We start from the raw sequence: 13,591 nt of genomic DNA, 5'->3' as shown, positions 1-13,591 counted from the left end.
AAGTGTCCTGAATGCCCCGTTATTAACTAAATATTTTATTATGGAATTTTTTAGAGAACCCCAAGGAAATGATTTGTTGCCTCTTTTGCACACTACGGGTATATTGTCAGCATCAGGCTTTATCTACTTGTAGGGTGATTTGCTGCATTTCAACCCATAATAATTGTGTGTTTTTGGCAAAATCGGATCCATCGAGCCTCATCTGACCCGCTGAAGTATTTTCCTGTTTCCTTCGTAACTATAAGAGGAAAGTGGCATATTTTGGTAACAGCAGGGGACTCGCTTATTTTTTGCAAGGATTGGATTTTTTTTTTATCCCAATCTAGCTGTCATTTCAGATAGGCGCTTTTTTTTTTTTTTTTTTGTCTGGTGTGTGCTTTCAGGTAGATGTGTAAATGATCTAACCAAACATTTAGAGTACCCCCAAGGCTATGATCATACACCATGCTGCTGATTAAAATCACAGCCTTGGCATTGCGTCCCTTATCTCCTGGGGGTAAATGTGCAGATTGAGTCCTTAGGATCTAATCCTTATTAGCGGCTGCCAGGGTAGTGAGAATTGTTGCAGTGGTGGCTATCCCATACAAAGACATCCAGTAAAAATTGTATACTGCACATAGGAGAGGGACGTCACTGTATGCCTGGAAATCCCAACTAGTGTTGAGCAAACTTGTGTTTTAAGTTCTGCGTCCAAAGTTTGGGTTATCGAAGAATCCCGTTATGGATTCCGCTACCACGGACCATAACGGAATTTAGAATCTATAACTGGATTCTTCGATAACACGAACTTTAGATGCTGAACTTAAAAAAACAAGTTCGCTCAACACTAATCCCAACATATACCTCCAATAGACTGCAAAATGCCAAGGAGCCTAAATGTACTGCGAGCTCTAAATGGTCAATGATTGCCATCTGCATATTTATTAAACTAGCCCCAATGCACCCAAAGAATACACAAATGTGATTATCTGTGCGTCTGTTCCAAGTGTTAGACAGATATTATACTGTAGAAGTCAAGAAAAATAGCTGCATTGTATGATCAAATGGAAACCGCTTTTGAATAGAAGTCAATTTATTGTGAATAAGGGAGCCGTCCTTGATTGAATTTCTCCCTGCAGAAAGAACAGTAACATTTTACACTAGGTTTATACAGAACTGACGTCTTATTGAAGTGCATTGCTGCTGCACCTTGAAAGGGAACCTAACATGTTGTAGTCCATCTGGAGCAGGAGGAACGGAGCCGATTGGGGGAAAGATTGATTGTAACTCAGTGATGGAAATTCTTGCTCTTTCTCTGCTTTAGGAGTCCAGAGGGCGGTGCTACTGACAGAACTAACTCTGGAAGGAGTAGGACCACCCACTGGACTCCTAAGCCTAGAAACAACAATCAGTAACATGATTAGGTATCAAGCTGCTCAGCTCCTCCTGTTGATGTTGGATTGGATAGCATTCTCATAGTAAGGGCAAAAAATACAGATGACATCCGTGTGCATTCCGTATTTTACGGAACAGCTGGCCCCTAATATAACAGTATTATCCTTGTCCATAATAGGACATGTTAAAAAAATTTTTTTTGCGGAATGGACATACGGAAACGGAATGCACACGGAGTAACTTTTTTGCGGACCCATTGAAAGTAATGGTTCCGCATATGGTCTGGAAAAAAATGGAACAGGTTCCCTTTGTAAGGTCCTGAATATGGAGCTGAAAGCACACGGGCATGTTTACCTGTCCGTATTCGTTTTCAGTATTCACCCTGTAGATGTCAATGGAGCCAAACAATTTATGCATCCTCCCATACAGGTACATTATTACACCTGTGTTTGTCAGCTCAATGCCAGCAAAATGAGCAGGCGCAGTATCCTTTCAGTAAATTTGTATTAGGTCTAAATTTACAAAGCAACGGTCTAGAACAGGCATCCTCAAACTGCGGCCCTCCAGCTGTTGCAAAACTACAACTCCCAGCATGCCTGAACAGCCTACAGGTATCAGCCTACAGCAGGGCATTGTGGGAGTTGTAGTTTTACAACAGCTGGAGGGCCGCAGTTTGAGGATGCCTGGTCTAGAACCTGCAGCTGTCAAGATGTTAAAGTCTATAGACGCATGCTAGGAGTTGTAGCTTTGGTAGTTTAGCTGCCCAAGTTGGAGACCATTTTAAAGGACAGTCGTTTGCGATGCCCCCATTTGGCTGCGATTGTCACCTTGCTGCTTGTTTTTTGCCCCCCATCTGTTCCGTGGTTGACTCAAATACTGGATTGTTCACTGTAGATTATGATATCACCAGCCTTTCTCCTCTAGCAGGGTGTCGCCCTAGATGTCATCACCTATTGTCTTGGTCTTATAAAATGTGCTATTCAATAGTATTGTTGAGATTTAAGGCAGGTTTAGACGGGCCGATGGAGTTCCTTCCCGACAGTCGGCTACTCCCTCAGTGAAGGAGACCGCTGCATGCACCTCCACAGTGTGAGGACGAGGGATCGCTATTGCAATAGTTCGTCCCAATACAGAATCATTGTTTCTGGGAAGCGGACCACACGATCTGCTGCCCAGACACTGATCGGTGGTACCTGCATGAATGACAGGATCACCCGACGAACGAGCATTTTGCTCATTCATTGCGTGATCGGCGGCACATTTACATGGCCAGATTATCGGGAACGAGCGTTCTGTTTCTACTCTTCAACCAAGGCCGTGTGCGGGCCGTGGAACCGCGGCCTGGATCCCTCCTGAGAGCAGGAGCGCACGGCGTCACTGGTTGCTATGACGCCGTGCGCTCCCTGCTGCCGCCGCTATACAGTAATGCACTGGTATGATCTATACCAGTGTATTACTGTACTGTGCTGGCAGCAGGGAGCGCACGGCGTCATAGCAACCAGTGACGCCGTGCGCTCCTGCTCTCAGGAGGGATCCAGGCCGCGGTTCCACGGCCCGCACACGGCCGTGTGCATGGGGCCTAAGCCTGTATTTCACAGCCCAATGTGGCAGACAATTGTCAGGAGGGAAGTGTTCCCTCCCGGCACCCACCTGCTCGCTAGCAGAGGAGACCTCTACTATTACATGGCATCGCTCATCCCAATGCTGTATAGTGGTTTTCCGGTGCCAGATCGTGATTAGACCTCATGATCTGCCGTCTGCAAATGAAAAAATGTTAGCATGTCAAAAGATTTAGATTGCCTGATGAATGTGCTTTTACTTATTCATCGGGCAATCGGTGGCAGTGTTACACTGCAAGATGATCGCTAACCAGCATTACTACGAATGGGGAAATAACAGCAGGTGTAATACAGGCTCTACACGGGGCTGGATAGTGTAATGATCAGACGGTAAATGTGACTATCTTATGGGGTTATTTCAGTACAGCGGTCATTCTGGGTAACAAATGAAGCAGACTGTGTATTGTGACGTGCGCTTTTACATACAGGACGGTGTAAAAGTCACAGCATCGTTCTCTCTTGTTCTGATTCCCCATTTGCACACACATGATGACGGTGCAGTGCTGCACTTTGTATGGTGATACAGCAGGACATGTCACAAAGAGCAGTGGTGCAGAACCACAACACATGGACTTTGTATTTAGTTACAACTTTCTGATATACATTGATTTTTTATTATTTTTTAGTTTGCAAGCCATTTTTCGAGATTTGTGTTTGCGGTCATTGAATGCTCACATCAAGAGTCTAAAAACCACTGTAGATCTAGTGCTTCTCACTGAGGGTTCATATTAATGGGAATCTTCTGTGACCTAAACAGCCTGGACTCCAAGCTGATAGCTTTAACAGATCCATTGTAGCAATCTGAAATGGGTTGTCTCACCTGGGATATGCTGCCAATGTCTGATGGGTGCGGGGCCCACCTCTAGTGGAGGGCTCACTGCGCCTGTGTGGCCCCCTCCACATTCATTCCTATGGGGGCACCAGAAATACCCCTGCTGTGCGCTCTATTTTCAGCAGTCCCATTGAAATGAATGGGAAGTGCACTGTGCAAGCGCGGCCACCGCTCCATTCTCTTCTATGGGGCTGACAGAAATAGCCGAGCCAGCGTTTGGCTATTTTCAGCGCACCCATAGAAATTAATTGAGGGAGGCTGCGAACGCATGGTGCGTCATCCTTCACTGGGAAGCTGTTTAATAGCATTTTTAATGTGTGTTAGGCCTCATGCAATCGGCCGTAGCCATTTTTGCAGATACACAAAATACGGATACCGTCCATGTGCGTCCGTATTTTGTTAATCAGTACGTCCTGACCAGTGATGGTCAGTTCGCAGTGTTCGCCAGCGAACAAATGCGGGCTGCCATCTTTAGTAAGGTTAACTCTCCCGTCCGGCGATGCACAGGAAAGCCCTTACCTGTGCCGGGAGCCGGTCTGAAATCAAATGCAGTCACTGGGAACAGGCAGTTCCGAGAACAGCTGCCGGGGGCCTTCATTGGGCTGTTCTCGGAACTGCCTGCTCCCGGTGACTGCATTTGATTTCAGACCGGCTCCCGGCACAGGTAAGGGCTTTCTGGTGCATCGCCGGACGGGAGAGTCTATCTTACTAAACATGGTAACCCGCATGTGTTCGCTGGGGAACACTGCGAACTGACCATCACTGATCCTGACCTGTTAGAAATGTCTATTCTTGTCCAGATCACGAACAAGAATAGGACATGTTCTATTTTTTTTTTGTGCGCAACAAAATGCTAATTTTTTGACGGTGTGAACATAGCCTAACAGGTCCAACAAAACATCTTGATCACCACTTTGTTAATTAAAGGGATACTCCAGCAAAATGAAAATGCCTTGCAGCAGGATCCTATTGCTATATAAAGTAAGCAATCTTATTCTCACCTGACCGCTTAGGTCAGACATCCTCAAACTGCGGCCCTCCAGCTGTCGTAAAACTACAACTCCCACAATGCCCTGCTGTAGGCTGATACCTGTAGGCTGTTCGGGCATGCTGGGAGTTGTAATTTTGCAACAGCTGGAGGGGGCACAGTTTGAGGATGCCTGGCTTAGTGCATACACTGACCACAATAAAGTAGAATGCGTGAACTGCTAAGGAAAAGAAATGATATGGTGTCACTCAGACACTAAGGAAGGGGTTTCCCTCTCTTGAGTCAGAGAAACTGTGAAATTGCAGATACCGTTTTGCAGCCAAAATCTCTAAGCAGCTGGTGGGGCTTTCTAAAAAGAAAGGAATGTGTTTGTGCTCCTGCAGTAATACAGAAAGCCCATCCTTTAGTAAACATAAACTGTGGAGAGGATTGGAAGGAAAGAAGCTTTATTTCATTCAAGAATTAGCGAATTTTATTTTATGGAATTCGTTTGTCCTTCGTTTGGTGGTAAAAGCAGAATTGCGTTATGAATTTCGTTATCATTGACCATAACGCAATTCTATGACGGAGTGCATAACAAAATGGGGACTCCCCAGCATAACGGAAACGGGACGGATCCGTTTTGCAGCCGAATAGACTTCTATTATAACGGAATGAATAACGGTATGCCTCTAAGGCCTCATGCACACGACCGTTGTTGTGTTCCGTTCCGCAAAATGGGGTTCCGTGATCCGTTTCTGTTTCCGTGTGTCTTCCTTTATTTTTGGAGGATCACCAGACATGAAGGAAAGTAAAAAAAAAAGTCTGTCAAGTTTGCCATGCAAATGATAGGAAAAAACGGACGCGGATGACAATCTTGTGTGCCTCCGCGTTTTTTCACGGACCTATTGACTTGAATGGGTCCGCAAACTGTTTTCCGTGAAAAAAATAGGACAGGTTATATTTTTTTGACGGACTGAAACCACGGATCACGGACGCGGATCACAAACGGTGCATTAGCCGAGTTTTCAACGGACCCATTGAAAGTCAATGGGTCCGCAGAAAATCACGAAAAACGGAACAACGGACACGGAATGAAACAACGGTCGTGTGCATGAGGCCTAAGGCTGTAAAACGCTCAACAGGTGAAAACCCATGTTTCCCTATGGGCATGGTTCTCACCTGCGCGTTTTACAGTGTGTACGAACGCGCTGTAAAACGCGTACGAACGCGCTGTAAAACGCCCTATGCCCAAAGAAGTACAAGAGCTTCTTTGGGGCTTATTGTCGCGCGTTCGCGCCCATAGACTTCAACGGGAATGCGGCAAAATTTCTCCTCGTGTGCATGTAGGTTATCGTACATGGCCCAGAATTGTCCTCTTTGCTGTCGGTTCGCAATCACAGGATGGACCCAGAACCGTCGCCTGCTCAGTCTCCTTCTCCTCAAACGCATTATATGCACTGCTGCAACTATTGCTGCAGTTCATCGTCGTTTGCAGAGATCCATGGTTTAACAGACTGCAACCAACACACTGTCCTCTGTACATAAACAGACAGGAAAGAGTGATGGTGCTCTGCAGGAAGTCTCTTTCATTGGACACCTCAGTGTAGACATGGCTGTTTTTCATTGGACGCCACTGTGGTCAATTGCAAGAACGCGCATACGATGCACGTTTCCTATTTCAAAAAACGCGCTGTAATACGCCCCAAAAACATCCGACAAAAACGCGTGTATCAAATACGCTCAAGTGTGAACCAGGCCTAAAGGCAATCCGTCACAGAATTGCGTTATGGTCCGTGGTAACGGAATCCATAACACAATTCACCTTTTACCACCAAACGAATTTCAAAATATTAAATTTGCTCATCTCTACTTGCAACATACTGCAGACAGGTAAGTCGTAACAGACTGCAGCCTCTAATAACAACTCACGCACGAGTGTATACAGCACACTTGTAAAGTCTTTAGACCCTTTCACTTTTTTCATTTTTTTAAAAATAAATATATAAAAAAAAAAAACTTTCCCCCCATCATTCTGCCCTCAATACCCATAATGACAGAGTGAAAACAGAATGTTCAAAATTAGGGATGAGCGAATTGACCATTTCCCGAACTCAGGTTCGGTTCCAAGGTACCACTTGCTAATTGATTAAAAAGGAAAATAAATCTTGCATTGACACAAGTATTCAGACCCTTTACTCAGGACTTAGTAGAAGCCCCTTTGGCAGTGATTACAGCCTCCAAGTCTTCTATGATACCACAAGGTTTGCACACCTGGATTCAGAGCTTTTCTGACATTCTCTGCAGATCCTCTCAAGCTCTGTCAGGTTGGTGTTGTCCTGGCTGTGTGCTTGGGGTCATTGTCTTGTTGGAAGGTGAACCTTTGGCCCAGTCTGAGGTCCAGAGCACTCTGGATCATATTTTCATTAAGAATATCTCTGTACTTTGACCCATTCAGCTTTCCCTCAGCCCTAACCAGTCTCCCTGTCCAAACTGCTGAAGAACACCTCCACAGTATGATGCTGCCACCACCATGCCTCAATGTAGGGATGATATTGGCCAGTGCCTGATTTTCTCCAAACATGATGCTTAGAATTGAAACCAAAAAATTAAATCTTGGTTTTATCGGACCAGAGATTCTTGTTTCTCATATTCTGAGAGTCCTTTAGGTGCTTTTTTTTGCAAAAATTTTAAAGTGTCTTTTACTGAGGAGAGGCATCTTTCTGGCCACTCTACCATAAAGCCCAGATTGGTGGAATGCTGCAGTTATGATTGAACTTCTGCAAGTTTCTCCCATCTGCACAATGGATCTTTGGAGCTCAGCTAGAGTGACCATTGGGTTCTTGGTCACTCCCTTTACCACGGCCGTTCTCCCCCAATTACTTGGTTTGGTGGGAAGAGTCCTGGTTGTTCCAGGCTTCTTCCTTTTAAGAATTATGGCCAATATGCTCTTGGGAACTTTAAGTACAGCAGACATTTTTGTTGTACCCTTCTCCAGATCTGTGCCTCCACACAATCCTGTCTCTGAGCTCTACAGGCAGTTCTTTCCTCCTCCTGGCTTGGTTTCCTCTGATATTTATTGTCAGCTTTGAGACCTTATGTAGACAGGGCTGTGTCTTTCCAAATCATATTGTGCTGGGCAAGAGCTGTTTGTTTATACTTTTTACACTGCTAGGCGGTGGCTTACGCCTAGCAGTGTTGCCGATCACCTCAACGTCACTGACAGGCAGGCTTTTGTGCCAGTGACATCATCAGATCTGAACCCAGACAACCCCTTTAAATTAGTCCACTTTAAAAACTGGAAGCCTGACATCTGAGCTGTGTGGGGATATGATGTCAGTACGCTTCCATGGTACATTGTTGGCGCACTGCTGTGTGCACATCTGTGGCTGACACTTTTATCAGGCTTTAAAAGGTGCTACAATAAATGGTGGTCTATGACCATAGAGAGGGCCACCTTTTGCTGGCAAAGAATGAAAAAGGGGGTATCTAAGCCAGGCAAACTGAGAACTTCATATATTTTTTCTTTTATTCCTGCAAGTCCTGGCTCAGTGCATTGGAATAGTTCCATTTCATAAACCAAGCATATCTGCTAATGAAAACATATTAGAAAAACTGCTGACTTCAGGATCCTTGATGAAATAGTGTGAAGGTTGCTAAAAATCCTGTATAGATAAGACCTGGTATGGGCCGGCTGCAGAATATCTGCATTCTCTACTGGTGCTACTTTTTTATGAGAGTAGATTTCATTATACAGTGGGGGAGGGGCAGTGGCTGTTTCCTTAAAAATATCTATACAGCAGCTATATGGGCAGAATGTAAGGGCCCTTTTTCATGAGCAGAAGATCGAGCCAATTATTAGAAATTAACATTTGTACGATTGGTGCTTGTGCCTTTTCCACAACCCAATGCAAAATGAAAAGGGTGAATGATTGTTATTACGATCATTCATGCCCCATTCACTTTGCATATGGTTGGCAGCACATCCTTGTTTACATGCGGCAATGGGAAGCCAACAAACAATGATATTCGGAGCTGAAAGAAAAATGTGATCACCAGAGAAATAAGCCTTTCTCTCATTTGTTAGGTGATTGGCAGCACTTTTATATAGGCCAATTGTCGGGTGAAAACGTTTGATCCCAATAATTGTTCCATGTAATTAGGACCATTATGCAGCAGATACAATCATCACTTGTCGGTGGCAGATCCCCCTGTGTAAACAGGGATGTGCAGCAGACAATCAATCTGTATGGGGATGAGCGATCGTAGTAACGATCATTCATTCCCGTATTAAGAGGATGATTGCTACAAGTAAATGCAGCTGATCCAGCCAGCAATGATCGGCAATGAACAGTTTATTCCCAGTCATTGCCCTTTGTAATGGGCTTTAAAGGGAACCTGTTGCCAGTTTTATGCTGCCCTATCTAAGGGGTGACAGAAACCCCAATTAAAGCACTAAAATTGCAGATTCCCTTTAATAGAGATCACTCTGTTCTGATTGTATGGGGTGATATAAGGGGCAGATATATGTTAATGACCCCCAATGCAGTAGATAAGTAAACACACAGCTGGCAGAAAGAGGTAAGTTCACCCAGCTCTTAATACGTCCGTTTAGGCCAAGTGATAGCCGCCTAGGTCCTCTGTGTGATTTCACTTGCAGGAAGGTTGCTCCTTTCCTGTTTGTAAGGCCTGTTTTGCAATGCGGTCGTTGAAGCTGAAATCGTGAATTACTACATGGCTTCCACAACACAATTTCATAAGAAAATACATAACAGACCTCAGACTTCCATCTTGGCTCTGGGGATAAATTACTTAACAGTAGGAAAACATAAAATGGGATTAATCAAGTTCAATACATTGTAATATACACCATACTTACCTAAATTCTTCTTGGAAAAATAGGGACATTTCACCCCTGCCCCCAGGAACACTCTCAAACCTGGCAGAACCACCAATCTATGGCCGGGGCTTACACAAGTCCCATCTATTCTTGGCCTGGGATAGCCTGAATTTGCCTGGACTGTCTCTGAAAATTATGGTGAGTCCCTGGAAATTCTGGACGGTTAGAAAATGTTTAGTTACCTTGGTTTGCATTTCCCTCCTTATCTACAAAGCTCCTTTACCATCCTGTATGGAGATCAGTTCTCCTGTCAATATGAGGATGGGAGCGTGGCCCAAAGGAAAGGGAGATTTTTCCCTTGAGATGCGTTGTGATCTTCCTCATGACATAAGCAAAAATGTCTGGGAGGGCAGATCTCTTGTATATGATGTGAAAGAGGCCTACATGCAGCAGTAACATAAATATTGCTTACATTACTGCTTGCTCTAAGGTTGTGATGGTAACATCAACATCCTAAGCCTTCATTCGGGCAGACATATTGTACCCATGTTTAACTGTTCATATTTCGGATGTAAGATGCAGACCCCCTGATGTTTTACTGAACCAGAATGACACCATCATAGATCTCTATACAGTCCCTGACAAAAGTCTTGTCGCTTCTCTATTTTGTAGAAACTCCTGCTATTAACCTGACTTTTAATTAATTAATTGGTGTTAGAAATAGCTCATATGAAAAGCTAAAGCCCTCCCAAATGATGTTTAATGCACTGAAATAAATTAATTTCACTGAAAAAAGATTTATCATTTAATCAAGACAGAAAGGTCAAATTTTGGCAAGACAAAAGTTCTGTCGCCTATACAAAAATTGAACAACTTTACTGCAAATCCAAGAATATGTCAGCAAATTAAGTAGTGGTGCTGTGAGATCCAAATTTAATATCTTGTATGACTTCCATGAGCTTGAAGGACAGCATCCATGCGGTTTGGCAAGGATTCATACAATTTATTGATGAAGTCATCAGGAATAGCAAAGAAAACAGTCTTGCATGCCTCCCAGAGTTCATCAATATTCTTTGGTTTCGTCTTCCATCCTACACCACATATGCTCAATGATGTTCATGTCTGGTGACTGGGCTGGCCAATCCTGGAGCAGAATTTGGCCTTTTTTATGGTTGGGAATATAGGAGGTAGCTAATATTTCTTGGTATTTTAGACTATTGATGTTGCCTTCCACCCTGCAGATCCCTCGCACACCCCCATACTGGATGTAACCCCAGACCATGATTTTGCCTCCACCAAACTTCACTGTTTTCTGGATAAATCTCGGATCCATGCGGGTTCCAGTAGGTCTCCTGCAATATTTGCGGCAACTGTGGTGTAATTCATCAGAAGATTCATCTGAAAAATCCACCTTCTGCCACTTTTCCAGCGTCCATCTTTTTAGCAGGCTGTGGCCCTTGGCAAATGCCACATGGTTTTTCAATTGTCTTTTGTTTAGTGCGGGCTTATGGGCACTGATTCGACCATGGAGGCCATTTCAAGACAGAATCCGACAAACTGTTCTGGTTGATACAGGGACTTCAGGTGACCAGGTCTCGTGGAGCTCTGCTGCAGTGGAAAATGGGCTGGCCTTGGATTTTCGAGCCAACAAACGAGCAGTTGTCTTGCGGGGTCGGCCTGACCTGGCCTTGTCCAAAATGTCTCCAGTCTCTTCAAATCTTTTTTTTTTTTTATCCTCTGAACTTGACGCTGAGACACATTGAAGGTGTCCGCCACATCAGCAGTGGATCTGGTCTTCAGCCTCTTGATAATCAACACTTTAGTCTCCGGGTGAATCTTAGGCATGTTTGCAGAGGTGTAGTTGCAGTTGATGTGAAGGTCTAGTGTACTGGGGTTCTTTTTATACACACCTGAGACCTAATTGATCCATTATTAGTCACAGGTGAAGCTCATATGACAAGGCGACAACACTTATGTCTTGGCAAAAATGGACTCAATGGGCTTTACCAAGCTGTGAATATTAGAATACTTTTTGTCAGTTTCGTTTTGCACTGAAACATTCTTACAAAAGCTGTCGGGATTAAAATGACCCATTTCTTGTAACAAAATCTTGATTAGAGGCACTTCAGGTCAATTTGTACACAAGCGACAAGACTTTTGTCAGGGACTGTAGTGCTGTAAGTTTTGTTCTGTAGAACTGTGGGTTGTCCAGATGTGGTGTGTCAAGGGGGTTGGGGGGGATGGGTGGACTTTATGCCCCAGGTGCCATCTGCACCCCCCAGTCAGGGGGGTGCAGATAAGTGCTTCCATCAATACAGATGGAAGTGCTGATTGCTAGAGCATCGAGGTACTGTCGGTCCTTTCACTGACCGCTCAGCTCCCCGGGCTCCTTCCCTCCTCCAGGCCGTCTTCTCCCTGCTTCACCATTCAGCCCTGCAGGCACAGATCATGCTGCTGGACTATGTAGGAGGGTGGTGCAGGCCTGGCAATCTGCCTGTGAACTGCTCCCACACAATGCTGCAGAGAGATGTGCCTGCAGGGGAATGCAGGCACACGGAGGGGGCACAATTTTAGCATTACTACTGTTAAGAGGGCACAAAGAGGGCATTACTACTGCGAAGGTGCATAACAAGTGTTATGGGGGCACAGAGAGGGCATATCTACTGTGAGAGAAGAGCACAATGAGGGCATATCTACTGTGAAGGCACACAATAACTACTGTGAGGAGGAACAATGTGGGCATAACTACTGTGAGAGGGCACAATGTGGGCATAACTAATGCGAGGGGTATAATGTGGGCATAACTACTGTGAGGGGGCACAGTGAGGGCATAACTGCTGCAAAGGGGCATAATGAAGGGCTAACTACTATGAGGGGCACAATGTGGGCATAACTACCATGAGGAGGCACAATGTGGACATAACTACTGTGAGTGGGCACATTGTGGGAATAACTACTGCGAGGGGTACAATGTGTGCATAACTACTGTGAGGTGGCGCAATGAGGACATTGCTACTGTGCATAGGGCACAATGGGGGCATAACTACTGCGAGGGTAAAAAGGAAGGCATAACAACTGTGGGGGGGGGGGGGGGAATATTTTAAAGTATGGTGGTGGTATGCCAGAGAAAGGACGCATCCTGGGTGCCAAACACCTTAGGCATGCCACTGACTATGTGCATAGTTAACAAAAGTTTGGCTGCACAACATTTCACATACAAACAATACAACTGAGAAATGGGGATCATTCTAAATAAAGTGGTATTATATCTACTATAAATGGAAAAATAGAAGCTCTTTGGCCACATTATGCACCTGTGACCATAAATGTGCTAGTCTAAATTTTCTTGTAGTATATATTGAGGGTAGCGGCCTCTTTTAAACTAAGCAACGCACATCTGCCTGAGGCTTCTGAGCAGAGTTTATGGGTCCATTCACACGTCCGTTTTTGTATTCCGCATCCGTTCCGATAAAAAACGGAACGTTATCCGGATCCATTCATTTCAATGGATTCCGCAAATATTCGGACTGCACACATGGTACTCTCTGATTCCGTTCCGTTGGTTCCGTTTATTCGGATCCAGGAAAAAAATATACCCTGTCCTACCATTTGTCCGATTTTGCGTTCCGTCATGCCATTCTAGTCAATGTATCCGTCAAAAATGCAGAAGACATGCTAAAAGCACCCTCATGTCATCCAGATTTTCGGATCCGCAAAAAACAGGAACGTTTATCTGGAAAAGTAAAAATACTGACGTGTGAATTTAAATGTAGCTGGTTCCTACACTGCCCTGAATATTGTAGGCTTAGGTAAGTCCAAGAGAGGCAGTATATTAGTGTTAGGTACCCATCTGCGGAAGCCACCTTGACGCCTGGTAGATGGGCCCGACACACGTTTCATCAAAAATGTGCGCAAAGAGCTTCTATTTTTTCATTTATAGTAGGTATAATGCCACTTTA

The sequence above is a fragment of the Bufo gargarizans genome, chromosome 2, assembly GCF_014858855.1.
Source record: "Bufo gargarizans isolate SCDJY-AF-19 chromosome 2, ASM1485885v1, whole genome shotgun sequence".
NCBI lineage: Eukaryota > Metazoa > Chordata > Amphibia > Anura > Bufonidae > Bufo > Bufo gargarizans.
Note: the sequence above shows the minus strand (reverse complement) of the source record.